The 14,284-nt window shown below is 39.1% G+C and overlaps 1 long non-coding RNA gene across 1 annotated transcript in view; it reads left to right on the top strand.

Annotated features, from left to right (window-relative positions):
- Nucleotides 1-11,418: 11,418 nt before the first annotated feature.
- The window catches only part of LOC113574312 (uncharacterized), a 32,169-nt gene continuing 29,303 nt past the window's right edge, over nt 11,419-14,284 (top strand). The window contains exon 1 of the long non-coding RNA XR_003410312.3: nt 11,419-11,595. This is a non-coding gene — a long non-coding RNA (uncharacterized LOC113574312). The remainder of the gene's footprint in view (nt 11,596-14,284) is intronic.

The following is a 14,284-nucleotide window of genomic DNA, read 5'->3' as shown; positions in this document are numbered from 1 at the left end:
GATTTCATACTATAATAGGGTAAAAAGCAGAAACCAAACAGGGAAACGAAATGAAAAAAGGTTTGTAGCAAAGAGGTATGAGGACTGTGTTCACTGTGTGTATGTGTGTGCGTGTTGTAGGTGCACGTGCCAACCCACTGTGTGTTCTTATGTATATTTTTTCACTGGATCAATAACAGGTAAGTGGGAAACAGAGAGGAGACGGAGAGCATGCTATAATCGGTTCAGTGAAGGGAGAACCTCTCCTCCAGTAATGATAGTGAAAATAAACAAAGGTGAATGGTGGCTTGGTGCTCTTACGGGAAGAGCCTGTCAAGACCCAGGCGCCAAAGAGCAGTAGGAATGGATTATGAAAAATACCCATTTGTCTGATACTCAACAAGTTCTTGAGCTTTTTCCTTAGGTATGCCAGCAACACAGGGGACAACTGTGTGCCCTTTCATCTGAGGGCATGCGTGACCTACGTCTTTACTGATTTGGTAGTCCAATATAGGACTACCTATATATAAACTCAACATGTCAGTGTGAATTACATGTGAATGTTGGCTTTACCTGAAGTAAAGGGAACCTGTTAAGTCACATATAAAACAATTTATCTAAAATTTCATCTTTTGTTTTTTTCATTTCATGATCTCACATTCTCACAGTCCAACAAAGATTAAAACTATTAGAACAAGTAAAAAGAAAGGTTGAGGTTCACAGAGGAAATGTTGAACACATACAGAAATGGAAATTGTAATGTATGAATTCATAGTCCTTGGCTTCTTGTTTTGTGGGTTCATCAGGGCAGAAGGACCATTGCACAGTTGGTATTGTATTTTCATATATATATATATATATATAGACACACACACACACACACACACACACACACTGCCTAAACTAAACTAAACTTGATATCACTGTGAACACTCTGGCTAGACAACCACCTGTTTTTTTCTAGGAGTGCTGAATTTCTTTTGGAAACATAATTGTAGATGGTATTTACCCTGATTACTTACCATGATTTACTCATACAAAATCACAGCTAGCTTAGGCTTTGTTGAACTATTAAAGTATTGGATTGTAATTTTAAGAAAATGCCTCTTAAAGGTAAATGTGTACCATAAAGCCAAATAACAAAATATGGAATTTAATGGTATGCTGTAGAATTAGAAACATATTTGTTGGAATCTGATTTGAAACAATCCATTTTATTTCCTCCCTATTTTAGGGTTTGTCATGCCCATATAACTACATAATCTCTCTCTCTCTCTCTCTCTCTCTCTCTCTCTCTCTCTCTCTCTCTCTCTCTCAGAACTGCAACCAGATCCCTTGTTTTGTCTTTTCTTGACTGTCAGTGACATTACACATTGGAAATAACCATGTCTAAAAATAACGTTATCCATTATCTGCCACACCTAGATGTGTTTGGTTGTACAGATGACACTCACCTGAGAGTGTGTATGTGCTTGGATTTGTAACTACCACTATCACATTTCACTGTCACTATGTATGAAAAAAACTCTTGCAAGAAAATAAATACCATGCAAAGATACAAACACACACACACAGGCACACACACACACACACACACACACACACACACACACACACGATGCCAAGATCAGTAGTTTGGTTTAAAGGAGTGCTGGTAAAACAAAATGTTATCTGACAATCCTATGTAGTAACATTACATTTTAGTAACTTATTTTAGAAATCATCTAGCTGCTAATAGATGTACAAAAAATTACCTTTGAAACAAACAAATCTCAGTGAAATGTAAACCAAACCTTCCATGTAGAAGGTTTAACGGACATATTTCCTGAAAGCACAGGAGAAACTGCAGCTTGTTCTGTTTTAATCATGCTCTCCTTTTTTACACACTACAGGTAAAGACATGCATCTGGATCAGGCTTATATACCCACTGAAACCACAGAAAACAAAGAAGGAAAAACTGCTTAGTCACCAAGGCATGTCTACTATGACCATACATCAACTGGATTAATGGAGGTCTGATGGTGGTGTACTGCAGGTCTGTATACTTGGACCGCTGTTGATCTGATTTGACCTAGCTTCCAAACCACATTGGCTGGTGTCAGCAGTGCAAGCTTATAATTCTCTCCATGTACCGCAGTCAGATGTTACTTAGCTACATGTGCACAGACCACAACTTTACCAGCCAGTAATATATGCTGTATGATTGAGTTTTAATGTCCCCTGAAGCTTGTTACTCTATGTAGTGTTTTACTTTTCAACCTCTAATAGCTAAAAGAACATATTGTGCATAATTCTTGTATTTAAATAACTCTGCAGCAAGTTATAACATTTCAGCATTATGTGGTATGTGCTGTAAATACAACACAAATTGAAGACTGACCCTGTGGAAATTCATTTTTTTCAGGGACCCTTATGTATAACAAAAGCAAAGGAAAGAAAAAAACTAGAAGTTTAGCTGAGAGAATAGTTTAGGAGGGGCAATCTCAATAAATTTACTTTCAATGTATGACAGGATCCAACAGCAATATCTACTTCCCTCTCCCTCTTATGGTGTTTGCAGTGTAGGGTTGTCCTGGAAGAAACACTAACAGCCAATGCAGGAAAACCATCCAAATATCATTCATGACTGATATCTCAGTGAAAGTTAAACAAGCAGAAATTGAACAGTTCTGGTTCTGCAGCTCTGGCTGGCCAAACTGGCTTGCTTCCAACAGCAGGAGTGGTTAGAAGTGATGAGTAGTAATGCATTTGTATCCATGACCATCAATAGCTCATCTTTTATGTCCCAAAACATTATGTTGCATGGGCCTCTGAGGCTGCTTTCCACCATCAGAGCCAGCTGGAAAAAGATTAAATTCATTATTATCTTGAGAATGAGTTTTAGTGAGCTTCTGCAATGGGGTGGTAACTTGGAGTGTATCCATCAAGGGGCTATATGGCAATGTGGGGTTTTCCTGCAAACAAAGTAAAATATAACTATGGAAACTTAGGTCAGTAGCTGAAATGAATTCTGTGACTTATACATTTTACAGGTGATTTACCTAGAGTAGAGAGGTCAAACACCACTGAAAATGTAATCAAGGCTAAAGAAAAAGGAAAGAATGGTAAGACAGAAGAAAAAAATAGGCATTCTTTGAATTCCTTTGAGAGCCAGATAGGAGAATGTCATCATCTCATTGAGGCTTGCTTTGAAGATCTTCTAGAACTGTGCCAGGGGTCAGTACCCTCCACCTTCTCTGTCGGATCATCAGAGGGCCTGTTTTTATCCTCTATTCTCCAGACAGTGTTAGCATGTCTGTTCACATCATCATCTCATAATAGTAATACGGTGTACTAAAGAGCTTCTGACATAGTTCCCATGGTAAAAATTCAGATGGTTGTATTTTCAATAGTGCATGGTCAATGTATGAGAACAGGTCAGCTTTAAAAACAAATAGTGTCTCAGTATACTGATATATTTCAGTTAATGTTACTAAAGAAGTGAGGTATTTGTCTGTTTGTCTAGCATTACCTGAATAAAATTGATAAGATGTGTTTGCCTTTGAGAGTGAACTGTTTATTCTCGCATGCCTGTGTTTGTTGATAATCTAATGAAGTTCATTTAAATAAAATCTTAAAATATGCTCTAAGTTGCTTGTGGCAAAATTTGATCCTATCAAATTTGCCAAATTACATTTCTACAGATTTATTCTACATGTCCGTCTGCCCTTCACTGAGATTTCTATTCCAATGAAGTAAAAGGAATACAGGGACGAGCCATGTTACATTGTGCCTCTACCCTTGCATTTCGTCCCCAGAGAGAAGGCAGTGAAGAAATGGGAAACAGTGGATGACATTTGTTAGTTTAAGAGCCTGGCTCAGCCAGCATTAGGTGGCACAGTTGAAAGACATCAAAAGTATCACGGTGAAATGTGTATGGTACCTCAGGCCTGAAGCGATGTGGGCTCCCTAGGGATGCCTGTCCTGATCTATTATGAGTGTGTAGACGGGCAGGTCCTCAGGGCGAGTCTTGCCTTGGAAAAAGTGATGGGGCCTGTCATTACCTAGGCTGACTCAGGCACTGCCACAGACGCCACACTCAACGCCTCAGGCCCCATTCTGATGTCACCACAGTAACAGCCCGGCCCATTCATTCTTGTTGCTATAGGAACTCGACAAATTGTTAATTTTATTTTTAAAAGTGTTTCTTTTTTTTTTTATTCTTTTCTTTTTGGCAGTGTGTTGTTTTGAGGCTTGGTGTTGTTTTTAGTTTCTCTGGCATGGATGCAAAGGCAAAGGTTTGGGGGAAAAAGAAGAAAATTGGTTTTGAATATGAATTTATTTGGAATTAGTGTATAGAATGAAGAAAGGCTAATCTGTCTGTCTGTAAGTATTATGATTTATTAAAACATATTCTTTTTCTTTCTTATTGGGAGAATGAGTCTCTTTTCATTTCACTCGAATAATTATATTTCTTCTAGATTTAATATAATTTTAGGAGGAACATGCCTTCTTCCTGCATCAAATTCCCTTTAACCTCTTAACAACCTTTTTCCTTAGAGATTTTCCTTAGAGAGAGCACTGGTGTAAGGCTAGCCATATGCTATTTATAGAGGTAATAAAGGTGAAAGCCTTTCTTTCTCTCCAGTGAATTTCTTGCTTTACACAATTGAAGAACAACATTCTCCTGGATTTTCCTAGTCTGACAGGTAAACATAAAAGTTGGTGCATGATCAGAAATGTGAAAAATAACCATTGTAATGTTCATATTCATATATTAAAGCTTTTTCCAGTTGCTTTTAGATTAATTTTATATGATTAGTTGACTTTACGTATGTACAAGTTCCTGGAAAGTAATAGTGTTGTTTACTAATGGAAAACAGCCCACGTTTGGTTGTTTTAATTGGCCTGGTTTTCCAAAATATTCTTTTTCCATATGGAGGGGTTTGGAGGGATATCAAACATACCTCTAGGCATACATGTGCATAAACATAAACACCATGCAGACTTAAAGCAGTGTGGCCAGAACAAAGGACTGGTACCTTATTCCAATGTGTGTGTATATATATATATATATATATATATATATATATATATATATATATATATATATATATATATATATATATGTGGAATTTAGTAGGGCTGTAAAACCCATTTGCCTGGAACATGGCAGTGGATGGGATGGGGGCGTCCAATAAGGGTAATTTTTACCTTTTCACCTTCTCACCCAGATGACGCCCCCACCCAGCCATCTAGGGGTTACCAGCCAGGTCCTGTCGTCAAGGCGATCTCCCTGCTCACGCACACCCAAAGCTAACTCACACCCAGCCTCTGGTCTTTATTACACAGAATGTGTCTGGCCCTTGTCATATTCTTATTGAGAGAGAGAGAGGGGGAGAGACAGAAAGACAAAGAAAGAGAAAGACTTAGAGAACAGAACTGGTTCCCCCATTTCCCTTTTGATAGTATAATTGCACATCAACATTTTACAACACATTCTCTTCTCACTTAAAAGTATCCACTTCCACAAGTGGCCAGAATTGCCTAATTGAGAAAAATTTCAAAAAGACAAATGCCAAAAGACTTATGGACCAAAGAAACCATGAGAGTTAAAGTACATTTCTTACAGACCTCAGTCCACCTGTCTACCTCATATGAGTCGTATGAGACATTTACCTTTGGATAGCCTATAATAACTGTGATTGAGTTTAACAACTAAATGTGGTCAGGATCAAATTAATTTCCACCAGAACATTCTCTACCAGCAAATATGCCAGACATCCTGCTGAGACATATAAGCAATGACTTTACCAGATGGAGTGTTTTGGCAAAAACCAGCTTAGTTTGGTGGAACAGTGTGTTAACATTGCCAAGGAACTTGATAGGTTTGGTTCATTGGCCTTGGTTTTACTGTAAAGAGAACCATGGATTAGCCTATGGCAGTGGGAGGGGCATCAGTTTTCACCTCTGAGGTCAGAGGCAAGGGCATGTCACCTCCCCCTAAAGACCCCCCCCCCCATTTTCATTTGCCAAAAGTTCCATCAACATCACTTCACAGTCCCTGAAGTTGGTCCTAATGATAAAAACAGTCACATCTTTTTCATTCTGTAGTCCATTTGAAGCTTGGACATCTGTGTGATCATTTTAGACTATTAAAGTTAAAGAACAATATGCATGCGGTTTTCCGGGTTTCACCATGGGTCATCCCTTTTGTTTTATTTTTGGAAAAGACATCTGTGATGTCAGTCCATGCAGGTTAAAAAACACTGATTTCTCAAGTTAACCTGGTGTGATATTTGGGTAATCAGGCAGTATTAGTGTTAGTTAGTTATGGTCCAAGACTTACGGCATGCTGAGCTTAGTACCATTGACTGGAGGAGGGCTATGTAGCACAATAAATCTTTTAGCATAACATTTTGTACAGCAGGAGCTGTCTTCTGTAATGCAAATGCCCTCACCATCAGTGGTCTTTATGATCCTGCGTAAATGTGCATGGATATTGCTCTTTACTACTCATTTTCAGTAATTATCCAAAATTATTGTTAGTGTTCCTTTCCACATTCTATATAGCCTGGATAAAGAAAGTCAGAATTTATAAGTGAAGGAAAGATAAGGGGACATTTTTATTGCTCCACAATTTTTTTCAAGGTGTATAAGCAAGTAATTCAAACCATTTTTAGACAGCAGACATAGGTGGAAAAATAAGTACTAAAATGGCATAGTAAATTTTTAAAGCCCTTGACTTTTTGCACAAAAAATAACAGATTTTAACCACCATACTTTTTATCCAGGCAGAGTTTAGTATGTACATAGGAAACACTATATCAAGAAAAACAAATAACCCTGTTAGAGATATATTGTATTCTTTGTCACATGCACTAGAGAAGCAGAGACATTTAGAATCTTTTCCAGTTTTATCATTTCTGTACCAGCTTTCTTTTTACTGTTATCAAAGTGGCGTTGTAAATCCAAACACTGGCATGCCAACCATATCGCAAGCGTCAGTTTGCATCTATTTTAAGCACTTCCTCTTTCCATTGTTGTTGTTCTATATTTAGTAATTGACTAGTTTGAGAAAGTCAGCCACTCATGCACAGAGACTCTTTATCCAAAGCACCCTACTCCTCACTAAGAGTCTGTGTGCCCAAGTAGAGAGAATTCTGTTCTTCCAGCAGTGGTGATGGGGGAGAGTGGATCAGGTTTCAGTGTTAGGACCACTGCAGTTATGTTACCGATCAGACTGCGGTTTCTGTCAGGGCATGAGGTCTGTCTATGTCTAAGTATTATGATAGGCACATCATGTCCCAGGGTTAGCTCTCCTTTAGCGCCAGGTAGCTGCTGCAAAAGGCTCTGTGTTCTCAACAGGCATGATGAGGTGGTGTTGTAAAGTTACAGTGCTATCCATGTTAAGGGATAAAAAAAGTGTTAAAGGAATACTTAGTAGTAATTTATAAGTAATGCAAATATGGCTAGTATTAATGAAGTATTGGGGAAGCAATAGGCATTATGCATATGAAGTCATGACATTGCTGGTCAAATTTGAAGCACTTTGCTTGCACAGCTGATGTAGGACTACTGTCTGGAAACTGTACTTTTCTGCAATTTCAAATCTCTCTCTCTCTCTCTCTCTCTCTCTCTCTCTCTCTCTCTCTCTCTCTCTCTCTATATATATATATATATATATATATATATATATATATATATATATATCATAATAGAATTGAGTAATTAACTTTAGCTGTTGAACAATGACTTCAGCCAAAGGCCGATATAAGCTTCCCTTGAGGATCCCTTGAATGAAAGATAAGGCTTAAGTGAGCAACACTGATGGCTTTGTACCATGTGGGTCTTGTTATGACAAGGCCAACATTAAGAAAATAGTTGACTTCTTGGTGAGTGGGTCTGCTGTACTCTTGTAGATTTAATGGTGATTACTATGTGGAGCTGATGGACCGCATAGCATGAATGATCCCAGTTCTTCACTACGAACCAGTCATTACAAAAGCAAATGATGCATATCTAATCAGATAAACTGGCATATATTGAAATTTTAGAGTCTTACTTATCTTACTTATCTCATCCAATTTATCAAAATCATAACTTTTTTCATCACTTATCTTGTTATCAGAGAGTGATGGACAGGCAGAGGGTTTGTTCCCTGTTGTTTTCTTTGCTGTCACAGGAGTGAAAAGAAGATGGATGGGGAAGGTGGACCCCACCATGACGAGCACACCACAAGTAGTGCAACCATCCCACAATTCTAGACCTGCTCCTTATAAAAGTACGTTGTGGAAGAAAAGTTTCCAGAGCTAACACCTACTGTATCACACTCCAGAAACAAACTGACATGCAGGCTCCTGTTATCACTCACAAAACTTCTGGAACTGGCAGTTCTTAGGCCTGTCCAGTCTCAGTGCAGGCCAGGAACCACTGATCACAACGGGAGGCATGGAAAGCCAGAAGGAAAGTCAACACATCACAGTGCATGTAAACCCAATCACTCTAAATTTGTTCAAATAATGACCACTCTTTCTCAAGCAGAGTTTGGAAAATCACAAAATGCAATTTCTCCCTTAGAAGATCACAGAAGAGCTGCAGCTATGAGAGGAATGGAGTCAAATGCCCTTTCTCCGAAATCATGGAAAACATGGGGGTCTCTCAACTCAGCCCTCTCACAGGACACTGTATATAGTACATTATAATCATATAGTGGAAATGTGTGGAATGACAGTTTATGGTGTTTATGAGTGGAGAAATAAGGAGTCATAAAATGCTCCAGTTCCCTATACTTTGGAGATTAACATTGTCATAAAGTTACACATAATTGATGTGTCAAAGCGAATATTTAGAGCCTCTGGTGTGATTAGTAGTAATTACTTAATTATGAGTTTTATCAAGTTTAGATTGACCTTCAGAAAGTGGAAAAAAGTGAGTGCCAGAGGCAGTAAGCAAGGAGGCTATGGTAGATAAGTAATGATGAATAAATATTTGAAGTGTCCGACCAAACATTTTCCTTGTATTCACTTGCTCTGTAGAATAAAGGTCCAGTGTAGGGGTCCTGCCACCTCCCTGCCGTAAAATAAATAGTAGTGGTGGGAATGTTTACATGGGGCTGGGCCCGATGGGTGCCCTCCTGTTCATGTTATAGATTTAATGTGTTGGTTACACGGCCAATTTGACCTCCATGAGAGCTTGTGGCGAGTTTATGTTTAGAACGCAGTTACACCAAAATATGGCAATGCTTAGGAGACTCAGGGAGACCAGGATCAGGCTTCTTTGTCACCTGTACTTGTTTAGTCCCACTGCTACCCACACAGCTCCACACATTTTGAAACAAACTTTCTGACATTATCTATTCAACCACATGTCCTGATTAGGTCATAAACTAACTGGGGGGGAGCACATTGAGGGGAGAATTGCACATTTATTGATACAATATTGTGCACATTTATTGATACAATATTGCACAGTATTATGTCGATATCTTTTAAACATGTACATGGGATCCGAACTCACCTCTATTAATTTTTATAAAAAAATACCTGGGATCTAAACTCATCTATATTACTTTTACACATGTCCGATCCTATAATTTGTGCTATACATGTACCCTGTAACTTTATATAATTTAACTAGTATGACTTCCAGTAAAACTTTATAAAAAACAGGTATGCAGTGCTGCAAAGCCATACGGTCACTTTCTCTTTAGCTAAACTTTCACTGTGCTGTTCTCTAAGGCCAAGTCTGTGTTGCTCTGCCTACTTCTGTCCCTCGGGGGGAGCTCTCCTTTTCAAAATAAGGCCCCAAGAACAGTGAGGCAGTCTGCTTGAGTGAAGGTCTAATTCACTGCAATAAGGCTACTGTATTTCAGGGCGGAAATGGACATTAATATTCAGTGCCTTTAGCTGTCTCTCTCTAGGATCCCCCAATATCCCCTCAGGCACACACACACACACACACACACACACACACACACACACTCCAGGCATGCAGCCTCTTCCAAAAGCCTGACACTGATTAGCAGCCTTCGCCTCTGCCCCTCCCCCTTCCCCTGCTGAGACTCATGGGACAGGAAACTTTAGGAACTATTAGCGGTTTCTTAAGGTCCGCATTTCTCTTATTAGAATTGGCGCCGCTGCTCTCATCCCCCGCCCCCACTTGCCGCCGCTTTCTCAGGTTTGCAGTAGCCAGTCGACCCTCCCCGGAGATGCCTGACCCAGCCATACCGGGCCTATAGATTTACATGTGTCATGCAACACTGCAGTCTGCCCTACTGGGAGGTGAGCAGACTGCTCAGAGGAATGGAACACATTGACAGGTTTATTGAACGAGAGTTTATTTTCATTGATTTTTAAAACATATAGAAAAAAAATGTAGTTTTTACATCTTAAAAACTTCAAAAGGAAAAAGAAGTAAAATGGTCAAATATGTAGATAACTGGTTGTTCTGTCATTTTGAACATGAAGTTGGTCAGTTGTCTTTATTACCTTTACCATTTGACCATGTCAAATTTCTTCTCGAAATGCTATTTTTAATAATTATCTCTGCCATACAATATCTTGTCAGAAACTATATGCCTTTAACAATCTTAATTATTTTCAGGCAAATGTTCCTTCTCACCTCACTTTTGTATTCACTTTTGCATTCAGAATATTTGTCAGCATATTTGCACAATATTGTCTAGAACATTTAAATAAAAATATTGCTAGCTTTTCCTTTTCCTGCAAGCTCTTTACGGCACAAAACATTTGACCAAACAGGAATATTTATTGATATATTTATTTTTTAGTTACTTACTCACTTCCCCACTTAGAAAAAGCAAGGAGAGTAACCAAAAGCAGACTTCAATGCTCCTTGGTTTTGCACAGCACCTGCTTATGGCTGAATCCCTCACATGTGTGCTGAACATGTCTCCCTCTTTCCCCTCAAAGAGCAAGACTCAGTCCCCACTGGCCCTTGTTGAAGGACTCTGCCGTCAGTACTGACTATGGCCGCCTGTTCAACCCCAGCGATTTGTGGTGTCTTGACACGGTTCATTCGCTGATGTGTTCAACAGCCACACTGTTTGCTTTCTCCTGTTCATGAAGGTGCGTGAAGTGCCCAGACTTCTCAGTGAGTCACTGCTTTGTTATCATACTTTTCTTCTTATTATCATCTCGGTGGATTTTAATCTTAGATGCACCCTTCTTTTATTAAAAACAAAACAAAACAAAACTTGTCTCGTGTATGACAATATCAGTGGCTTTGCTGTGGTTTCCTGCACGGTCTGGTTTTGGCTCTGCTCAAACGTTCTACAGATCTACATGGTGCATCAATACTAAAACAGCTGGTAGTTGTATAACCCCCGATTTAATATTAGACAAGCCATGGGTTCAACTGACTGGTGAGGTGATTATATTACAAATATAAGATGGCCCATGGGAGCAAGTGCGATTTAAGAGCCTGGGTATTATCACTATGTGCTACTGCATGGGCTACCAAAGGCTACCACTTTGTGAGAGCTAAGAGAAGATGAGTTCGACATAACTGGGATTCAGTTTTGTTCTATTTGGGAGAGCCTATAGTAACAATCTACTGACAAAAGGAGACCATTACCCTAATTTATGGATTGTTTCTTTACATCAAATCAAAAGGTACGTTTAAAAGTATTTCATGCACAATAAAGACCCGCTGAAGAATTCCAGCCTGTATCTGAATGTAGTATTCATAATCTGTTTCTTTTTTAAAAACCAATTCTGTCAGACCTAGAATCTATATTTTAGAAGTACACCAACAATGTAATCTACATTTTCATTACCATAAAATTGAAAAATGTAGGAAACCAAGTGTGTGATCTGCATAACAGAAACACCTAAATGCAGTATATTTCTCATAGAAATGACCAGATGACATTTATCTTGCTTACACAACATTTGCTGAAAAGTTGTTTTTTGGATATAACTAGTTTGACCTTAGAATAACGAGTACAAAATGACTCGTGATGCAAATATACAACAGCTTGAGCGTGTGGGCTCATAACTAGCTTGTGTTTGAAAATAATGCATTCAGCACAGGTATTGGATCACATTGGGCCACGGTTCAGTTTATTTACATGAATTCACTTTTGACATATAACAAAAATGGAAGAATTTCAGAGCAGAGTAACAGCACTGAGGTCAGGTATCTTTCAGGGCCAAAGGCATTTACAACACAGTAGTATAAAATTCTTAAAGTTTCTTGGCTGCAAAATAAATCACCTGCTGGAAACTGGCTGCTTAACCTCATTATGTGGTACAATATTGTATGTACAGCAAACATATGAACCAATAAACAAAATGAATAAAGAAATAAGCAGGAACAAATTATAATAATAATTTGAAAGTAATGGTTACAAACAGAGTAAAAATAAAAATATACCAACAAAAAGAGTAATAAACATCCATAAAATTCATAGCATAAATAGTCAAAATCGAATTTATGAATTTAACTGCAATTGATACTAACATATTTGGTTAACATAGCTACAATGCAATGTGCAATGATAAAATGTGCAAATAATGATTTTAACAGCAGTATTAAGTAGTGTATTAAAGCAAATCTGAAAAATCAAATATGAAAACTCTATATCTGTCTATATCTTAGGAGAACAACAACAACAAAAAGAAAACCCCATGACACTTTGTTTACTATGGCATGTTTTACTATAACTACTGCATTGTTTACTAGACATGTAGTGTGTGATCATTTTTCAGTGGTTAATGGATGCATTTGCTACCAGGCCCTCTTAGAAATGTATGAAGATGAGTATAGGGAGGGGAGTGGCTTTTGGTGCCTGATGACTCCACCAGCTGGAGCCTGGGATTACAATTAAAGGGCCATCGAGGGGTCTCCAAAATAAAACAAATCCCCACTCTAAAGGAGTGTAGACAGGTCGGAGGGGAAAGACTGATCCTCCAGGCCTGCTTTAGGGAAGTGATTCCCAATTAACAGACAAGCACAATGACCCCCTGCCACCCCAACACATCCACTCAGGGCTACACAAGGCAAAAGGTGACGGCGCTGATGTTTTGGGGCCCCTGGGTTTTTGTGTGTGCAGCACCACTTTGTTGTCCCTTTAAGAGGGGGCCCCTTCTGTACCAGGAGCTTGTAAAATAAGTTTCCGATTCACACTGGGTTAAGGTGCGATTCCAGGGTTTTGTCAACCCTGTTCCTTGTAAGAACCATGGTGGGGGTTGTGAACACATGCCCTGAACAGGTGGTGCAGCTTGCTGTACTTCCAGCCTAATGGCCATTCTTCTTGCGTTCTTATTTTGTCCTTGTTTTGTTCCCTCACTCTGGTATTTTCTTCCTTCTCTTCACCTCATTCTCCCACTGTTGATCCTACACCTGCCACATAGTTTGGCTTCTTTCCTTGCTCCATCTGTCAGTGCTCCAGCGTATCTGTTGCTGCATTCATTCCTGTGCATACTCCCACAGACACCACTGGCTAATGCTTTTTCTGTTCTTATCTATTTTGTTTGGTTGTTTGATTTTTAAAAAAAAAATTGTTCAATTTTGCTTTATTGTCTCACGCCTCAGCATTTCTTGCAAAGTTTTGTACCAGTGACTCACTGGCTCGCAACTCCCACAATATTGAAAACATGCTGACTTGTAGACTTGTAGTACAAAATAATTTATGCATTTCCAGACTTGTAGTGGCTTTTGGCAGATCTGGCCCAGTGTGAATTTGGAGCAGTCGGGACAGCATCGCTGACTTGTCACATATTGTTATGAGGTTGAGTCACTTCAGTGCTATGACAATTAATCCTACACATGTTTGGCCAAACCAACAGAGGTTGAGAATATTAGAATGAATAACAATGTCTTGAAATTTGGACATTGTGGTTAGAGAATGAAATATATAAGATTAAACTACAGTAAAACATTGCAATTAATATTTATATGACAATAGGAAGGAGATAAAATAAAAATAAGACAAAAGAAAGAATTAAGTTCTCTGTTGGACCTCCTGTATTAAAAGCACGGTGTGCTGAATCTCTGTCTAGGAGTGCATGTGTTGCCGTCTGGTCAGCCCGAGCAATTGGCCCCGCCCATTTTCCTTTAAATTCCGCTGTGATGACTCAGATTCATCGCTAATAGCAGCCAGGGGCAAAACGGCTGGTGGATATGTGGCCCTCTGGAGGAGTGTTGGTGTAGAGCCAGAGCTCAAGGCACAGATCTGCTTCCCGACAGTGCAGTAGGGGAGAAAGACAGAGGCTGTGATGGCCCTGAAGTCCATTAATCCTCACAAAGTGTTGTCTGGTTTCCAGCCTCCTGAGCCCAAGAGGGAATGAAAATTGTGGA

Source organism: Electrophorus electricus, chromosome 15, assembly GCF_041902795.1.
Source record: "Electrophorus electricus isolate QZ-2024a chromosome 15, ASM4190279v1, whole genome shotgun sequence".
Classification (NCBI taxonomy): Eukaryota; Metazoa; Chordata; class Actinopteri; order Gymnotiformes; family Gymnotidae; genus Electrophorus; species Electrophorus electricus.
The sequence above is the reverse complement of the archived record's forward strand: the minus strand, read 5'-3'. Positions and strand labels throughout refer to the sequence as shown.